General features: G+C 34.8%; 1 long non-coding RNA gene across 1 annotated transcript in view; it reads left to right on the top strand.

The window, feature by feature from the left end:
- Positions 1–1,362: 1,362 nt before the first annotated feature.
- The window catches only part of LOC143245492 (uncharacterized), a 35,750-nt gene continuing 28,277 nt past the window's right edge, over positions 1,363–8,835 (top strand). Inside the window, exon 1 of the long non-coding RNA XR_013025634.1 lies at positions 1,363–1,478. This is a non-coding gene — a long non-coding RNA (uncharacterized LOC143245492). The remainder of the gene's footprint in view (positions 1,479–8,835) is intronic.

Here is an 8,835-nt window from a genome sequence, read left to right as displayed (position 1 = left end):
TTATAAATGAGTAGAATTTTTAAAAGAAAAGCATTGCAAGCAACCCCACCTCCAGGCAGGTGTATGCGTTACCTTTTATTCAGCCTTCAGAGTGTTGTCATGTAAAATAAATACAGCTGCTGATTTACAAACAAAAGTATAGAAAAAATCTTGATTTAGTAGTTAGTAGCTAATTACGACACAACGTATTATTTCTAGGTCATCTTTATACAAGCAATTAACATATATATGTATGTATATAATTCATGGTAGTTTTACTTCAAGATAAATTTGTCTTAAAAAAAAGTCGAATTCTTTTTCCTTATTTTATCAAACTGTTCTTTAAACTAGTTTCATACAATCTCAGGCTTCAGTATAAAAATAATTAAATTAGAAAATAAATAAATGTTTGTTTGAAAAGTAATAAATTTAAAGTTATAATTAATATAAATTATTTACATTTAATGTTTGAACTTAAGTTTTTAATCCTTTTAATATAAACATCTCAGGTTACAAAATCCGTTATCTTATTATTCAAATATTCATTAAAATGAGGCCCGGCATGGCCAGATGGTTAAGGCACTCAACTCGTAATCCGATGGTCGCGGGTTCGAATTCTCGTCACACCAAACATGCTCGCTCTTTCAGCCGTGGGTACGTTATAATGAGACGGTCAATCCCACTATTTGTTGGTAAAAGAGTAGCCCAAGAGTTGGCGGTGGATGGTGATGACTAGCTTCCATCCCTCTCGTATTACACTGCTTTATTAGGGACGGTTAGCGCAGATAGCCCTCGTGTAGCTTTGCGCGAAATTCCAAACAAACAAACCATTTGTCGAAACGTCCCCCAGTGGTAAAGTAATACATTAGCGGACTCATACCGATAGAAACCGGTTATCGATACCCGTGGTCGGCAGAGCACAGTTAATACTTCGTGTTGCTTTGTGTTTAACAATAACAAGTGTAATTTATAGAAATACAGATGACTAAGTAATACGCTTCAAATAAAAATTACATTAATTATAATATATAAAACAATGAAGTCTGTGTTGCGATGGCGATACGAAACGAATCAAAGACGATTACAATCAAGTGAAATATTGGAGCATGCGCTATAAGTGGGTATTCACGATTGACATACGAACTTTTAGGATGATGGAAAATCTCCCCACCTCACCCCCACCCCACCTCTATATTATACTAACGGAAACGAGGTTCAAGTGCTTCTACTACATCGATCAATACACTCGGGGATTCCGTTTCTTTCGGTTCCGAGTTTCGCGATATTCGAGGTTGTTCAGAATCGTCTCGTATTTATGAGTTTGTTTTTACGCGACGTATAGTTTACGAGAAATAGATCTTATCCACATACAAGTCAAGTCAAGTCAAATTCTCGTATCAGAGACAAATAATTCTTCGATTACCTCATCAACAAAATGTCTGGCAACCCAGTGGATGTACAGGACGAAAGCGAACCCGCCGAAGATTTTCCCCTTCATGGTAAGTCTCAAGCGAGTTACCTTTACCACGCTCTGTGAGAAATTGATGGTTATACAATTAACGCTCTGGAATATTCTCTGGACATTTTAGTGCAGGAACTTCTTGAGTAAAAGTTTGTTTTGGTTTTTGAATTTCGAGCAAAGCTACACGAGGGCTATCTGCGCTAGCTGTCGCTGATTTAGCAGAGGAAAACTAGAAGAAAGGCAGCTAGTCATCACTACCCACCGCCAACTCTCGGGCTACTTTTTTACCACGAATAGTGGAACTGACCGTCAGAGCGCCCTAACTAGCTCGCCATACCATGCCACTTTGCGCAATGCTATTTGTAAATAGCCCTCCATACTTTTTAACAAATATATTAAATGGAAGGTAGCTAGTAAGCTGCACCCACCACTGCTACCTCTTGGTCTGACCAATTGATGGGATTTGCTATTACACCTTAAACATACAGAGAGCATTTTTGTGACAACGGGGTGCGAATAATGAACTTTCAAATTCACAGTTCGAGAGCTGAAGGTCATTAGGCCACGCCGAGCAGCTACATAACAATGTAATATCTTTAACTAAGTAGAAATGAGAACCATATATTTTTTTATCAATGGTGTAGTAACAAAAACCAGGATGTGTATCACATCATTTCGTCAGAAAATGGAGATCTGGATCAAATCGTTTCGTCATTAGATGGAGATCTGGATCACATCGTTTCTTCAACTAGATTTAAAGTGAAACTTTTGTGTTCAGTTTCAACTCCATTTTTCATTATTTTACTTAAGTTCTAATGAACCAATATGTTTGTATTATCTAATCAGTAATTCATAATTGAGTCGCTGAAGAGCGCACCCAACTCTCTGAAAGAAGTGTTCGGACGGCGACTAGCCAACACCGTCTCATTTTAACTGTATCACTGTTTTTGGAATTGTAGCTTCGTAAAATTGTCGTTGACCCAACAATGGGCTTTATATGAGTTAAATAAGTACCATAGACGAACATTAGACAAATACCCAAAGAAACGTGACATATAAAGTAATATAGCACAGTTTTAGCTTACACGAATAAGATAAAATATTTAACTTTAATAACTTATTGTTATGATTCAAAATAATTACTCTGACGTTTAACCAACTGACTTTCCATTTTTACCTCTGAACCACCTCTTGGCACATTCTCTGGTTAGAAACAATCATTGATACAATTAGAATTGACACGTAACTATGTTAGATTCTCACAATCGCACATCAGAAGTATGGATATTCTGTTAACATTTTATCCTTCAAGTGACAAGGGGCGTGATCAAAAATCGATCTATCTACTTTTAACCTGACTTCCACATGCTCTTCTCTTAAAGATGTCAACATATCACATTAAACATTCTCTCGTCAACTCATAATACTAATTTAAATTACTATTGTATAATTACTACCCACTTCCTGAAAGATGTCAAATCTTTTTAACTGATTCCAGATATATTAAGAAGAAAACTGGTTCCATATATATTAAGAAAATTGGTTCCAGATATATTAAGGAAACTGGTTCCATATATATTAAGGAAACTGGTTCCAGATATATTAAGAAAACTGGTTCCATATATATTAAGAAAACTGGTTCCATATATGTTAAGGAAACTGATTCCAGATATATTAAGGAAATTGGTTCCGGATATATTAAGAATAAAACTGGTTCCAGATATATTAAGAAAACTGGTTCAAGACATATTAAGAAAACTGGTTCCAGATATATTAAGAAAACTGGTTCAAGACATATTAATAAAACTGGTTCCAGATATATTAAGGAAACTAGTCCCAGATATATTAAGAAAACTGCTTCCAGATATATTAAGAAAACTTGTTCCAGAGCACCAGGAATTATTCATCCTATTCTGTCAAATTCTAAAGTGTTTCATCGAAGAGTATATTTGATTGAATGTATTTACGTAGGGTCCTCGAGAGTGTTCTCTTTCAGGACTAAATAAAATCAAGAGAAGCAAATATTTTTATTTCTTGCTTCTCAAATTTATATGTCACGCTGTGTTGTAGCTTACAGGGTGCATAATTCTTGTATATCATGCTGAGTTGTAGCTTACAGGATGCATAATTCTTGTATGTCATGCTGTGTTGTAGCTTACAGGATGCATAATTCTTGTATATCATGCTGTGTTGTAACTTACAGGATGCATAATTCTTGTATGTCATGCTGTGTTGTAGCTTACAGGATGCATAATTCTTGTATATCATGCTGTGTTGTAGCTTACAGGATGCATAATTCTTGTATATCATGCTGTGTTGTAGCTTACAGGATGCATAATTCTTGTATGTCATGCTGTATTGTAGCTTACAGGGTGCATAATTCTTGTATGTCATGCTGTGTTGTAGCTTACAGGGTGCATAATTCTTCTCGTAATTCATGGCACGCGTACATTTTACTGTCGTCACGACAGTACAAATTGCCCTGTATGTTACGTTATTTTAGTGTCTACACATATGTATGAAATACATTTTAAACAAAGACACCCTTCTCTAAACCAACACCCTAACATAACTTTACTATCTTAAGTAATATCAATTCGTGTAACTTCTTTGTTTTACGCTGTATATTATTTATTATTATGTCTATGCAAATCACTAATGCTTGATGATAACAAAATTGTATAAAAATGTTGCACGTTTATCATAAAGTCAAGTTTGTGATAAAGTGTTCTTCATTACTCATTCGAACCATCTCTGAACTTTCTTGGTTTCAACGCGGGTTCCGCGCCATCAAAATTAAAGACTGCAACTAAAGCCATTATTTAAAATGAAACTAAAACTTTTATTTTTTGTGCACGTTTCTAAGAACTATGCGTAATATGGGACCCATACGCACATAAGAAATAAAAGAATATATCACGTGAATAACGTAATTAAAAGCACTGATATTCCTTAAGTAACAAAAGTCTATTTTAACCGCTTCTTTCAAATATTCAAATTCGGAGACAATACAATTAAATGACCAAGAAGTCACTGTTTAGTTACAGAACACACAACTTATCCTATTAAAGAAGTTTCCTGCTGCCTGTTGTGAAGCGCAAATCTACACAATGGGCTATTTGTTACTCTCCACGATGGGTATCGAAATCCGTTTTGTAGCGTTATAAGACTTCGAGCTTTTTGTCGAGCCACTGAAAGGGTCCTACTTTCAAAGTTTTTTTTCCTTTTAAAAAATGGGTTGAGTGTGTTTTATTATATATACACACAAACACACACACTCGTGTATAATATTCTTTCTAACCTGCAAATATCAGTTTCTCAACAAAAGGAGTAAGCGTGTGTTACACAGACCGTACAAAGTTGTTCTGACAAGCCGTTGTATTCCAGATAGCGTAACTTCAAGAACATGACTTCTAAGTACAACTAGATTTTGTCGTTGACTAACTTGTCGAAACGAGTAAACAGCATTAGAGTGTCCTTGTCTTAAGCATGACTTCTACGTTTGCCATAATATAAATCAAACCACACTAGTTAGACTAAAAGAACTGAATGGGTTAGAGGGATCTGAATGTACCATAATCTCTAAGTTATTACTGCCACCAAAATTATACAGTACAGAGGCTCCAAGATAAGATGCACTTCCTAGCTTAAAGATGTGTGTTCATTCACAATCAGGCTAGGTGGTCAGGGCAATCGATTCGTAATCTGAGGATCGTGGTTTCGAATTCCTGTCACACTAAATATGTTCACCCTTTCAGCCATGGAGGCGAAATCATGTGATGATCAATTCGTTGGTAAAAGAGTAGCCCAAGAGTTGGCGATGTGTGGTGGTGACTAGCTGCCTTTTCTCTAGTCTTACACTGCTAAATTAGGAACGGCTAGCGCAGATAGCCCTCGTATAAATTTGTGCGAAATTAAAACAAACATTTCCAATCGGTGATATATCCCTGAGCAAAACAAAACAACAACAAAAAAACCGTTAACTTCTCTATTTTATTATTTTTCAGCACGTTCCGAAAATTGGAGCTCTCTCAGTGGCACAGCGGTATGTCTGCGGATTTACAGCGCTAGAGATTGGGTTTCGATACCCGTGGTGGACAAAGCACAGCTAACCCATGATGTAATTTGTGCTTAATTCCGAACAAACAAACACACCGAAACTTGGAATAATGTTTATAGTTAACTTCTGTATTTTTCTTTTCTGAACGTTACGTTAAGCTTAACCATTATAATGAATTAGATGAGACTTAACCATTATAATGAGTTAAATTCGATATGTTTTATTTCTAGGGTTAAGATGTCGTAAGTAATTGGAAATTATCGACAAAACTTCACTTGAATGGCTTTAGTTTAATAGTTTTACATCCTTGTGAATGTCACACCATCATTCATAAAAAAATATGTATTGTGTGTCAGTGAACACCAGCTTCATAGAATCCAGTTATTTATTTATTATCATCTTGTCGGTTACGTCGACCAACTAACGAGATGTGGGTTGTGAGTAATTTGGTAAATAGCAGCTTAGAAAACTAAAATCAATGAACACGTGCTCTTGTCGTTCTTAACAAGAGTAGTTTTAATATAAACAAACAATGTTATGCATGATACATCAGATTGGATAACAGGTTACATACTTGAACCAATGGTAGCGAAATATTTTACATTATATATATATAAAGTCATACTTAATGTTATATATATATGTCTGTGTGTGTGTAATGACTCATACCACATATATATGAATATTTGTTATATATACATATATACGTTAAGGGTCACACTATGTTATATTTACGTAAAAAGTCACACCTTGTGTTAAATATACGCATATATAAATATCACTTCTCGTGTTATATATATGTATATGTCACACTTTGTGTTATATATGTAGATGTAAATGTCACATCTTGTGTTATATTTACGTAAAAAGTCACACCTTATGTTATATTTACGTAAAGAGTCACACCTTATGTTATATTTACGTAAAGAGTCACACCTTATGTTATATTTACGTAAAGAGTCACACCTTTTGTTATATTTACGTAAAGAGTCACACCTTATGTTATATTTATGTAAAGAGTCACACCTTATGTTATATTTATGTCAAGAGTCACATCTTATGTAATATTTACGTAAAGAGTCACACCTTATGTTATATTTATGTAAAGTGTCACATCTTATGTAATATTTATGTAGTAGAAGTTCACACGTAACTGAAACTTTGTTGAAGAGAATTACATTCAACTTAAGTTAAATGAAAACTGTAATAAATCTGTTAAAACATTTTTTGCCCTCAACATGCTGAAACAAAATACTGACTAGTACATGCTTTTTTTTTCAGAACGTATTTTGTTCAATTATTTAACCAATATCTTTATGTCAAATAAACAAATTTAGAACAGAAGCAAAATCAACAGGGAATTGCGAAGGTAATAAATATTCTCATCCAATCAAAGCAATTTACCTAGGAATAATATAGCTAAACAACCTGGCGATGAATATAGTTATTTAAATACACTGTTTTTTTTTTGCATTGCTACTTCAGTATGTGGACAATGGACTAATCTAAATATCTTAAAATTTTTGATGTTACATGGATTATGACCGAAAACGTCGTTAACAGCTATGATACAGAACTGACGAAACAATGCTAAATAAATATCAAAATAGCAATATAATGATAAAAGCGTAAAAATAATAAATACAGACCTTCTGATAGAAGTTATGGTTATCTATCTGATACCAAGAAATTTTCGTTTAACGAGAAGTATTAATCTATTTGTATTTAGTTTTCGTTTAGTTTCCAAACTGTGACGTAACATGTTGGTTGGTTGCAAGATGTTTTTAGGAAAATCCAAAATAAGAAATAGTAAAACATGAAAATATTTATTTCAAATTCTTTACAAAATCACAGTTCGAGGCCAGGCATGGCCAGGTCATTAAGGCACTCGAACCGAGAACCGCCGTGAACCGAGAAAGTTTGGGATAAGCTAGTTTAGTCTAGGTTCGTGCTTCCTGAAAAAAGCAACAAAAAAATCCTATGTTTATTTGCTTATCATTTTATGCATTTAAAACAGCTCGTATTCATATTCAGACAAAGCCCAAACTGTCCAAACGTGGACGACATCCGGTGAAAGAGACAAGTATCTCTAATGTAGCAGGCCCGGCATGGCCAGGTGGTTTAGGCACTAGACTCGTAATCTGAGGGGCGTGGGTTCGAATCCCCGTCCCACCAAACATGCTTGCCCTTTCAGCCGTGGGACCGTTATAACGTGATGGTCAAGCTCACTATTCGTTGGTAAAAGAATGGCCCAAAAGTTGACGATGAGTGGTGTTGACGAACTGTCTTCTCTCTAGTCTTAAATTATCAAATTGGGACGGTTAGCGCAGATAACCCTTATGTAGCTTTGCCCAAAATTCATATCAAACCAAACGAAACCAAACTCAATTACATATAATATCCAAAACTCACATAAAAACGTAAAAAAATAGCATGACACATAACTTATCGTGTATGAGAGAGATTATAAGAAAATCAGAAAGAATCGGATCACGTGAGTTTTAATTCTCCAGTTAATGAGGCTGTCAGTGTTTGACCGTGATAAGAAAATCGACAAATAAACATTAACTTCACATTTGAAAACTGGGAACATCGACATTCTATTCGCTGATACGAAGTTTATTCCTATTAAACTACAGAACAAAGCATGAAAAGTTTTTTCACAGAGAAACTTTAAGTATCTCTGAGGTAATGTATCAACAGATATGATCGTCGAGTTTCTCCCGAAGGTAAAGAACAACCTATCCCTGGTCATCACTAAAGTATATCTCTGGTGGTAGTTGCTGGAGTTATTCTTCGTTAAGTTAGAAGAAGCAAGAAGTTGATAGTTTTGATTAATGGCATGGGTTTTCCTGTTTACTACAGCAGAATCTGAAAAGCTAGAAAGATAAGTTGAAGAATTTTTTAGAAGAATAAATGAAACATGTTGTTCAACAAACTGGTATAGTTCTGGGAAAGGAAAATTAATATTCTGGAACACAATGGGGAAGTAGATATTACAGATCTTTACATTATGGACTTACAGGTAAGCCATTTGCTGATTTTTGGAACATAAAAGATTTTGCCAATTACACTTACCAAGAAACTCAATTTCCAGTGTAAAGACATAGAGACATCACGTATTTCGTCACAAGCAGTAGAAAGGTTCCCACCAAGTTAGTCAGCAACGATCCAAATTATTTCTAACGTTCGCCACCAAGTTATGATTTTGTGAAACCTGAATGAGACACAATCAGATTTTCTATGTGCTGCTAATCATTGTTGGAAACATTCAACACAAAAGTAATTTTTCCATGCTGTGTCACATCCTGTAAATCATCGTTGGAAACATGGA

Source organism: Tachypleus tridentatus, chromosome 2 (genome assembly GCF_004210375.1).
Source record: "Tachypleus tridentatus isolate NWPU-2018 chromosome 2, ASM421037v1, whole genome shotgun sequence".
Lineage (NCBI taxonomy): Eukaryota > Metazoa > Arthropoda > Merostomata > Xiphosura > Limulidae > Tachypleus > Tachypleus tridentatus.
Note: the sequence above shows the minus strand (reverse complement) of the source record. Positions and strands in the feature narration are given on the sequence as shown.